At 33.0% G+C, this 11,571-nt stretch overlaps 1 non-coding gene across 1 annotated transcript; it reads left to right on the top strand.

The window, feature by feature from the left end:
• The first annotated feature begins 4,112 nt into the window (after positions 1-4,112).
• On the top strand, positions 4,113-4,219 carry LOC139895194 (small nucleolar RNA R71). The gene has a single exon (XR_011775656.1). It is a non-coding gene; the product is annotated as a small nucleolar RNA R71 (small nucleolar RNA).
• The last annotated feature ends 7,352 nt before the right edge of the window (positions 4,220-11,571 follow it).

The following is an 11,571-nucleotide window of genomic DNA, read 5'->3' as shown; positions in this document are numbered from 1 at the left end:
GCGAGCTTTTATAGGCATTTTTGTCCAGGACAGCTCCGCGAGTCGCGGTATTTTTGTTCTTCAAACTCCGCAAGTCGTGGAGTTTGACTTTACAGCTCACTCCAATTTAGATCTTTACTTGCCGACGGATTTTAATAATATAAATATAATATAAATATATAATTTATATAATTAATTATATATTATATTATATTTATATACATAATTAATTTGTAACTTTCGGTCCGTTGCGTCGAGCGTTGAGAGTTGACTCTGGTCCCGGTTCCGGATTTTCGAACGTCCTTGCGTACAATTTAATATCTTGTACTTTGCGTTTTGAATCTTGTACTCTTGTAATTTCGAGACGTTTCTTATCAATAATTGGAACCTCTTTGATTGTATTTTGTACTTTTGAGCTTTTTGGTCGTTTGCGTCTTCAATTCGTCGAATCTGTCTTTTGTCTTCACCTTTTATTATTTAAACGAATATCACTTGTAAATAGAACAATTGCAACTAAAAGCTTGTCTTTCTTGAGGGATAATGTTATGAAATATATGTTCGTTTTTAGCATTATCAATAATCCTTTTTCAGGAAATCCACATACTAAATAGTTTGCATAGTCTGCAAACCATGGAATTTCATTATGATCTATATTCAATAGATATTCATCAGGAAAGTTGTCTTGTATGGCTGATTCATTTAGAACTTCTAATTCAGGATTTTCAAGACGAGAAAGATGATCAGCGGCGAGATTTTCTGCTCCTCTTTTATCTCAGATTTCAATATCAAACTCTTGCAAGAGTAAGATCCAACGGATTAATCTTGGTTTGGCATCTTGTTTCGAAAATAGGTATCTAAGAGCAGAATGGTCGGTATAGACCACCGTTTTAGCTAGAACGAGATATGAACGAATTTTGTCAAAAGCAAAGACAATAGCAAGTAGTTCTTTTTCAGTAGTTATGTAATTTGTTTGTGCTCCTTGTAACATCTTACTAGTATAATATATAGGTTGAAATCGTTTTTCAATCCTTTGTCCTAAAACGGCTCCCATTGCAAAATCACTTGCATCGCACATAAGTTCAAACGGTAAATTCCAATTTGGAGTTATCATAATCGGCACATTAGTGAGTTTTTCTTTAAGAATATTAAAAGATTTAATACATTCATCTGAAAAGATGAATGGAGCATCCTTTTTTAGGAGTTTATTCATAGGAGTGGCAATTTTAGAAAAATCTTTTATGAAACGTCGGTAAAAACCGGCATGCCCTAGAAAACTCCTAACTCCTCTAACATTGGTGGGATGTGGAAGTTTAGCAATTACATCTACTTTAGCTCTATCCACTTCAATTCCTTCCTTTGAAATTTTATGTCCAAGAACGATGCCTTCTTTAACCATGAAATGACATTTCTCCCAATTAAGTACTAGATTTGATTGTTCGCATCTAATAAGCATTCGTTCAAGATTAAATAGACATGTTTCAAAAGTTTCACCGAAGACTGAAAAGTCATCCATGAAAACTTCCATGCATTCTTCTATCATGTCGTGAAAAATCGCCATCACGCACCTTTGAAAGGTTGCAGGGGCGTTGCAAAATCCAAATGGCATGCATTTGTAAGCAAAAGTACCATAAGGGCATGTGAACGTGGTTTTCTCTTGGTCTTCGGGTGCTATTGGAATTTGAAAATATCCGGAAAAACCATCAAGAAAACAATAGTAACTATTTCCGGCTAATCTTTCCAACATTTGATCAATGAAAGGTAAGGGAAAGTGATCTTTTCTGGTGGCGTCATTTAATTTTCTATAATCAATACATACACGCCATCCTGTTACAGTCCTAGTAGGAATAAGCTCATTTTTCTCATTTGTAATGACAGTCATGCCACCCTTCTTAGGCACGCACTGAACTGGGCTTACCCATGGACTATTAGAAATTGGATAAATTAAACCTGCATCTAGCAGTTTAATTATTTCTTTCTTAACAACATCTTGCATATTAGGATTTAATCTTTGTTGACGTTGCGCATACGTTTTATGACCTTCTTCCATGAGGATTTTATGTGTGCAATACGAAGGACTTATTCCATTAATATCATGAATCTTTCATGCAATGGCTGGTTTATGAGCTTTTAACACAGAAATGAGTTGAGATTTTTCATTTTCAGTAAGAGAAGACGATATTATTACAGGTAATTCAGATTCACCATGTAAATAAGCATATTCCAAATGGTTTGGAAGTGGCTTTAACTCTAATGTCGGTGGTTCTTCTATCGATGATTTATATCGATATCTGTCTTCTTCTTTTAGCATTTGAATTTCTTCTGTTGTTGGTTCATATCCATTAGCCATAAGTGTAGCTAACATTTCAGTTTCATCAATTGGTTCAGTTCCTTCTCCTAAAGAACATTCTCCTGTTCCTTGTAATTCTGGAAATTCTTCTAACAATTCTGCATGTGATTCTATAGTTTGAATATAATAACATGTATCATCTGCAGATTGCGGTTGTTGCATTGTTCTATCAACTGAAAAGGTAACACTCTCGTCCTCTATACTTAGAGTAAGTTTCTTACCGAACACGTCTATCATTGCTTTAGCCGTGTTTAAGAATGGTCTTCCTAATATGAGAGGAACTTGAGAATCTTCTTCCATGTCCAGAACAACAAAATCTACTGGAAATACTAAAGTACCAACTTTAACTAGCATGTTCTCCATTATCCCTCTAGGATATTTTACTGATCTATCTGCTAGTTGTATACTTATTCTTGTTGGTTTCAATTCTCCAAGGTCTAGTTTAGTGTATAGTGAATACGACATTAAATTTATACTAGCACCTAAATCTGCCAATGCTTCTATTGAACTAAGACTACCCAGAAAACATGGAATTGTGAAACTTCCTGGATCAGATAGTTTTTCTGGTATTTTATTCAACAGCACTGCAGAACAATTAGCATTCATAGTAACAGCCGAGAGTTCTTCCATTTTCTTTCTATTTGTGATTAGATCTTTCAAAAATTTAGCATATCTAGGCATTCCTGAAATCACATCAATAAAAGGAAGATTTACATTTATCTGTTTAAACATATCCAAGAATTTGGATTGCTCGGCTTCAAGTTTCTCTTTTCTCATTTTACTCGGGTAAGGAAGTGGTGGTTGGTATGGTTTAACATAAGGTTTAGCTTTAACTGTGTTATCTTCATTAACCTTTTCAACTACTGGTTCTTTTTCCTTATCTTGTTCAGGTTGTGGTTCTTATGGAGTAGGAATAGCTTCATTAGAAATTACAGGTATTTCAGGTGGTTTAAGTATAATACCACTTCTTGTAGTAATGGCTTTAGCTGTTTCATTCCGGGGGTTAGCGTTTGTATCACTTGGTAGACTTCCCGGTTTTCTTTCACCTATTAACCTTGCTAGGTTACTTACTTCTTGTTCCAGATTTTGAATAGAAGCTTGTTGATTTCTAAATGCTTGAGCATTTTGTTCATTGGTTTGTTTCTGAGATGTGAAAAACTGTGTTTGAGATTCAACTAGCTTCGTCATCATATCTTCAAAATTCGGCTTTTTATCATCGGTTTGTGGTGGTTTGTTTTGAAAATTAGGTCTTTGCTGATTGTAAGTATTATTAGATACTTGTTGATTACTTAGACCTTGTTGGTTGTTTTATGGAACATTTCGATTATAATTCTGGTTTTGATTGTAGATTGGTCTTGGCGGTTGATAATTATTCTGATTATTATTTCCAGGCCTTTGGTTTATGTATGAAACATTCTCTCTTTGTTCCATTGTTAGTTCAATACTGAGACAATCTTTTGTCAAATGTGGTCCTCCATACTGGTCACAACTAATTCATATTGAGTGTATATCCTTAGTCATCTTTTCCATTCGTCTCTCGACAGCATCTATCTTTGCGGCAATGGAATCTAAGTCATGGCTAGAATCGGCTCTAGCTGCTTTAGATGATCTAACGATATCTTTTTCTTGGTGCCACTCATGTGAGTGGGAAGCAGTGTTATCAATAATTTTGTAAGCATCAGTTTCGGTTTTCTTCATAATAGAACCACCAGCTGCTATATCTATGTCTTTCCTTGTAGTGATGTCGCATCCTTGGTAGAATATTTATACTATTTGACAGGTGTCTAAACCATGTTGCGGACATCCTCTCAATAACTTTCCAAATCTTATCCATGCCTCATATAGAGTTTCATTTGGCTTCTGTGTGAACGTAACAATTTCTCCTTGAAGTCTCACGGCTTTGGATGCCGGAAAGAATTGTTTAAGAAAATTTTCAACTAAAACATCCCATGTATCAATCGCCCCTTCAGGTAATGATTCCAACCAATCTTTGGCTTCTCCCTTTAAAGTCCAGGGAAATAACATGAGATATATCTGTTCATCCTCCACTTCTCTTATTTTAAATAGTGTGCATATCCTATTAAAGGTACAAAGATGTTCATTTGGATCTTCCTTCGGTGCACCACTAAATTGGCATTGATTAGTCACCATGTGTAGAATTTGTCCTTTGATTTCATAATCTGGCGCATTAATGTCTGGTTGAGTAATTGCGTGACCTTGGCCAGTGCGTTTAGCTCTCATTCGGTCTTCCATACTTAGAGGTTCCAGATTCTCAATAATTGAATTTGTTGAATCTGAATCACTAGAGGATTCTGATTTAATGGTTGGTTCCTCAACAATCTCTGTTTGAATGATTGGTGGTTCCGGAGGAAAGATTAATGGTTCAGGATCTATAAATTGTCCCTGAATATTCTCCTGATTCTCAATTGTGAGGTCGGTTCAAAAAATGGATTATCGGAAATTTGAATTGGAGTACTTGGTCGACTGGATGACGATTCTAAAGAAAAATCAACGGTGACAATATTTGCTAGATGTCTTGATCGAGTTACAGGTGGTGAACGTACAAAAGGTGGTGAACGTTTTGCTCGGTGCATTCACTGAATATCCTATTAGTTTTTAAAAAGGAAGAAAAGTTATATAAGTTATCAAATTAATAGACTTTTCTGATTTTTGCTCACGTTTCGAATAGCCAAAAGATGCAGCAGAGGGGCAGGATTTGTTTGGTCTCAATATAATTGAGTACTGTTTGGCTCCAATAACCCGGCCCACGTACAAATCTAACTATTACTACGAACCAGAAAATTTTGATGTCTATCAATTTAACCACTTAAAATAAATTTTCGTAATTTAAAGAAATATTAGATAAGAAATAGAGAAAATTCTAAGTCCTAAAAACTAGAATGGCGAGAAATAAGAAAGAAAAACTGCGCGTCGAAAAACGTCGAAAAATAAAAGGGTTGAAAAATAAAAGGCATCGAAAAATAAAAATAAGAAAGTAGCGCGTCTAAACTTAAAAAGGAACTAAAAACTAAAAACGGCGTCGCAAAATTCTAAAGCACCTAGATCTTAGTCTAAAGAAAAAGCACTTAAGGGAATTTACGGCAAATCTTAAAAATCTATAAGTAAACACAAAATAACTATGGCAAAAACTATTACTTAAAACTAAATACGAGCGAAAAATACAAATATTACGCTAAAAACAAATAAAAAGGAACAAAATATAAAAATAAACTAAAAGTTGTAAAAATTACAATTTTTATTAAAATATTATTTTTATATAAAACTATTAATTTTATATATTTAATAAAACTTAATATAACTTAAAAATACAAATTAATTAAAAACTAAACTAAATAATTTAAAATTAAAACCTAATTAATATTAATATTAATATAATTAACCCTAATTTCACATTAAATGATACCAGGTTTGACCTGTCAGAGGACCTCCGCGAGTGCGGTATGGTCCAGTTCAAATGCTCCGCGAGTCGCGGAGGGTCAAATTTAAGCTGAGAAAGGGTTCGTTTTTTATATAATTTTTTTTTATTTTCTGTTTTTCTATAAATATAATATATATATATATATATATATATATATATATATATATATATATATATATATATATATATATATATATAAATATAAATAAATATTTATATAAAACAATAAAATACTTATATTTAAACTCAAAAATAAAATACTTTTTAACTTTCTATATTTTTTAACAAACTCTTTTTGTATTTTTATATTTTTATATTTTTTTAAAAAACTTATATTTTTATACGAAGGACTTAATAAAAACTTTTACAAAATTATATTATTATTATTTTTATATCATTAGCGTTGCGCTTTCGGCGTTTAAGTTCCCCGGCAGCGGCGCCAAAAATACTTGATGTTAAGCGAGGTGTATATGAAATAGCTTTATTTTTACTAGGAAAAACTATTAAATACGATACAATTTTACACAAGATATTTATTTATTTATAGAATGGATATACCTAAACATTGCTACAACACTTATAGGCAGTGTACCTAATCGTACAGTAGTGTAGTTTTTAGTAAGTTTGGTTCGTTCCACAGGGAATCTTTTAAACAAAGCTTAACGCTATATTAGTTTTAATTTATTAAAATACAAATATATATAAGTAATATTATTATTATAAAAAGGGGGGTTTTTACCGTTTAATGACCGGTTTGTCGATTTTTAAAACTTTAGTCGCAGCTAAAACCTAATGTAAAATATTAAATAAATAAAAGACTTAATTTAAAGCGTAAAGTAAATAACGATAATGAAATTGCGATAAATAAAAGTGCGATAAAATAAAATTACGATAATTAAAGAGTACGAAAATTAAAAGTGCAATTAAATACAATGACAATAAATAAAAGTGCAATTAAATACAATAACAATAAATAAAAGTGCAATAATTAGAAGTGCAATTAAATATGAAAATAAAGGAATTATGCTTATTTAAACTTCCGTAATCATGATGTTTGACGTGTTGATTTTAGTTTATTCCCATGGGTTAATTGTTCTTTGTCCTGGATTATTTAATATGTCCGTCTGGTTTTTGTCCATAACAGTCCATCAGTCATAAATATAAAGTGCGAGTGTCCTCGTCAAATTATCCTTATACCCGAAGTCAAATATTCCAACTAATTGGGGACTTAAACTGTAACAAGGTCTTAATACTTTGTTTAATAATTACACCAGGATATCGACTGCGTGTAACCCAAGGTTTTAATACTTTGTTATCAATTATGCCAAGTGTCCTTGTACATAATTTCACCCATGTTTTAATAATTCCATAGACTATTAATCCATTCCCGTGTCCGGTTAAATGAACGATTATTCGTACATATAAATATCCCGCCCATCGTGTCCGATTGAGTGTATATGGTTATTTATAGGTATGTCCAATTGTAAATCTTTATATTAAAATTAACAAACTATCATTTAGTTAAACAAATATAAAGCCCGTTAATAGCCCATAGTCTAATTTCCACAAGTGTCGTTCTTTTGTCCAAACCCCAATTATGGTACAAAGCCCAATTACCCAATTTTAGTAATTAGCCCAACATCATGATTACTTTGGTATTAAATAAGCATAATAATAACTTAGCTACGAGACATTAAATTAAAAAGGTTGAACATAACTTACAATGATTAAAAATAGCGTAGCGTTACACAGACAGAATTTCGACTTACACCCTTACAACATTCGCGAACATACCCTTATTATTAGAAATTAAAATTAAAATTAAAATTAAAATATAAATATATATACATATACGTTGATGAATGAGGAGAAATATATGTGTAAATTTCGGCTGAATGCTCGGCCTTTTATAGGCCCACGTAATACTATTTGACCTCCGCGAGTGCGGAAGTTTTTGCCTTTATAAGCTCCGCGAGTGCGGAGCTGGGGGTTCCAGCTCACACAAGCTTGGCTCCTAGCTTGCCGACGGTTTTATAATATAATATAATATATATATTAATTTTAAGAATTAATTATATATTATATTATATTCATGTGCATAGTTGACTTGTAATTTTTAGTCCGTTGCGTCGAGCGTTGAGAGTTGACTCTGGTCCCGGTTCCGGATTTTTGAACGTCCTTGCGTATAATTTAATATCTTTTACTTTGTGTTTTTCACATTGTACTCTTGTAATTTTGAGACGTTTCTCATCAATAATTTGAACCTCTTTGCTTGTACTTTGTACTTTTTAGCTTTTTGGTCGTTTGCGTCTTCAATTTGTCGAATCTGCCTTTTGTCTTCACCTTTTAATATTTAAACGAATATTCCTTATAAATAGGACAACTGCAACTAAAAGCTTGTCTTTCTTGAGAGATAATGCTATGAAATATATGTTCGTTTTTAGCATTATCACCAACTCTTCTCTTTTTCTGGGCTTTACCAACACATTATTCTTTGTCATCAAACTTTTGACTGTTAAAGTTGTTTACAGTTTCTGCTGCTTCATTAGCATTTCGAGAACTAATTCACAGTTTGAGATGTTTTTCAGAAACTTCACATTCGAAGTGTGTAAGTTTAGGAGATAGACTTTATATGTATATATAACTATTGAAGTAGAAACGCTGCGAGATTTCAAAATACTGATTGCTGATTTTCAGTAATTGGTATGGCAATTCTTGTTGCAAGATGCGGATGAGTAAGAGATGGAGTTTCAATGAATAAGTATAGTGACTTTTTAGAGAGGTTTAAGTCGAAGGTTTATGAAGTTGTTGATAAGTTTACTGCTAATGTGGTGAGATATGAAAGGTTCACCAGTAACGATGGTGAAAGGGCAGCGTATCTATCGAAGTTATAATAAAATTAGTTTTACTGAAAAGTCGAAGTTGACTTGTTGGAGCTGTGATAAAACTGGCTACTTTGAAAAGAATCGTAAGGTTGTTTTTGCTAATAAATGCTAAAGAATTCAACGCGGGTACGTGTTAAACTATGACTTTAGGTTCGAGAGTTTTTCAGGTACAAGACTTCGGGTAATGTGTGATTGGATCATCATCTCGATTGTTCCTTATTTGAAGTGTCTTCCGAAATTTCGAAGCATTTTAAATGCAACTTGTCATTGTCAATATCCAAAGGATAAATTCGTCATAAATCTCGATTGATTCTCGTATCCTTTTGAGTGTTACAATTAAAAGTGACGTTCTATCTCAGTTTTGAAGTCAAAGTATAGCTTTGAAAAAATGTAAGGATCTAAGAGTGATGGTTTTGCTTATATCTCGAGTTGCATTCTGAGATTTTAAAAATCAGAATAGGCGATTGAATTTGAATGAGTATGGTTGTTTTGATTTCTTATAAAAGAAGGTATACTATTGTGAAAATAGGGAGTATAGTTGATGATTTACTGAATTAGAATCGAAGAATGTAATATATTAATTGTACATTTATATATCTCTCGGGTATTACATACCAGTTAAAAAAAATGTCACAAATAATATTTTGAACAAGAATTTTTCATTACAGTCTTTATGAAAATATATGTATGTATATTTTCTTCAGATGTAATACAGATTTAATGAGTTAATATCATATTAAGCTCATTTGATTTTCGGCTTGGATTAGTAAAGAATAATCTCTAAAACATTAGAGATTACATAATCTTCGCGGAGTATTTTGCTAATGTAATCAATACTTCAATATTTATTCTTATAGATATTTTCTTAGTGAATTATGCTGATGCTCATAAAACTCTTGCTAACTTCACAAGATACGAATGTTGTTTTCCAGTAAGTTTCTAGTACATTGAAGATGAATATGTAAAATCAAACATGTTATTGAATGATACACTTGGTTTATTATGAAACCGAATTCATTTAATTGAATCAAAGATTGTAGTTACGATGGTTAGGTTGTTAACGAAGGATGTACATCATAGCATATTAGTAATATGAATTTAACTGAGTAGCATCTACCCTTTTTTAATTCATATTCAATAGCTTAGTACGAAAGATTTTTATAGTTTCAGCATTCATATATATATAAAAAATATATATATAATTTCTTCAGAAGAATGAGTTAATACTTCATAATTCGTTGATACAAAATACTTGTTGTTGATCAATGATGACGTCCACGGCGATTCTTGAACTGACAGAACTTGTGATGTTATAGGTGCTGCTAGTGCTGATGATGCTGACAGTACTGACGGTGATGGTGGTGCTGACGATATTGTTGATGCTGATGATACTGCCGGTAACTTCTGGTGATGCTGCTGAAGCTTGTGGTATTGAGGCTTGCGATGTGGATGTTACTGGCGGTATTGGTTATGCTGCTGGTGCTGCTGATGGTGTTTGTAATCCTTGCACCATGTGTTCCAAAGCCACCACTCGGGCGTGAAGTTCGTTAATTTCTGCTAGTACACCGGGATAATTGGTGGCTGGAACGAGCGGATGAATAAGATTCGCAATATGGGATAGTATATAATCATGACGAGATACTCTAGCAATGAGTGAGAAAATGGTGTCTCGAACAGGTTCGCCGGTAAGTGCATCAGGTTCATCGCCAAGAGGGCAATGTGGTAGATGGAAGGGATCACCTTCTTCTTGTCTCCAATGGTTGAGTTGACTACGGACCCATCCCCAATTCATCCAAAATAGATGATGGGAAATTGGTTGATCCATTTTGGTGATGCTACTTTCGGAGCTCAGGTAGATATCTATATCGGAATAGCTGTCGGAATCTGAAGAATTCGAACTGGTTGAGGGATTCATCTCGTAGGATCAGGGAAAAAATTTTTGGTATGAAATAGATTGTAGAATTTAGATTTGGTATTCTTCAATTACATAATTTGCATATGTATATATAATACCAAAATTCCGTAAATTACGGAGAATCTTTGAAAAGATGTCAGTCAAAGTTCACATAATAGATGTGCTAAGATAAGAATCCGTCTATACACTATTATGCAATAAATGCAGGAAAACGCGTCTAGACTTAAGATGATAAGCAGGTAATTTCCTAAGGATGATAAGTAGATGATTTCTGACTAGAATTGATAAGCAAACTTTTTGACATGCATACACGGTCGAAGTCCAGACTCACTAATGCATCTTAACAACTATCAGTTAGACACACTAATGCAAGACCTGGTTCGCTAAGACCACCGCTCTGATACCAACTGAAAGGACCCATTCATATACATTATAAACGATTCACAATAGTTGATTACATCGCGAGGTATTTGACCTCTATATGATACGTTTTACAAACATTGCATTCGTTTTTAAAAGACAAACTTTCTTTACATCTAAAATTGACGGCATGCATACCATTTCATATTACATCCAACTATAATTGACTTAATATTAATCTTGATGAACTCAACGACTCGAATGCAACGGTTTTCAAAGTATGTCATGAATGACTCCAAGTAATATCCTTAAAATGAGCTAATGCACAGCGGAAGATTTCTTTAATACCTGAGAATAAACATGCTTTAAAGTATCAACAAAAAGGTTGGTGAGTTCATTAGTTTATCATAATCAATCATTTTCGTAATAGTAATAGACCACAAGATTTCATATGCATAAACGTTTTAATAAAAATATTCTAAGTGGTTGAGCACTTGGTAACCATACTTAACATTTAATCAACGTCGCATATTCCCTTTATTATGAAATCTCACTACACTGTACCAAGTGTAGTCACTGAAACGAAGTACTGTGCAACCATTGAATACTGGTCGTCCAGTCCGGTTGGGGTTGTCAGGCCCGATAG

This window comes from Rutidosis leptorrhynchoides, chromosome 2 (genome assembly GCF_046630445.1).
Source record: "Rutidosis leptorrhynchoides isolate AG116_Rl617_1_P2 chromosome 2, CSIRO_AGI_Rlap_v1, whole genome shotgun sequence".
Taxonomy (NCBI): domain Eukaryota; kingdom Viridiplantae; phylum Streptophyta; class Magnoliopsida; order Asterales; family Asteraceae; genus Rutidosis; species Rutidosis leptorrhynchoides.
This window is presented reverse-complemented; position numbering and strand designations above follow the sequence as displayed.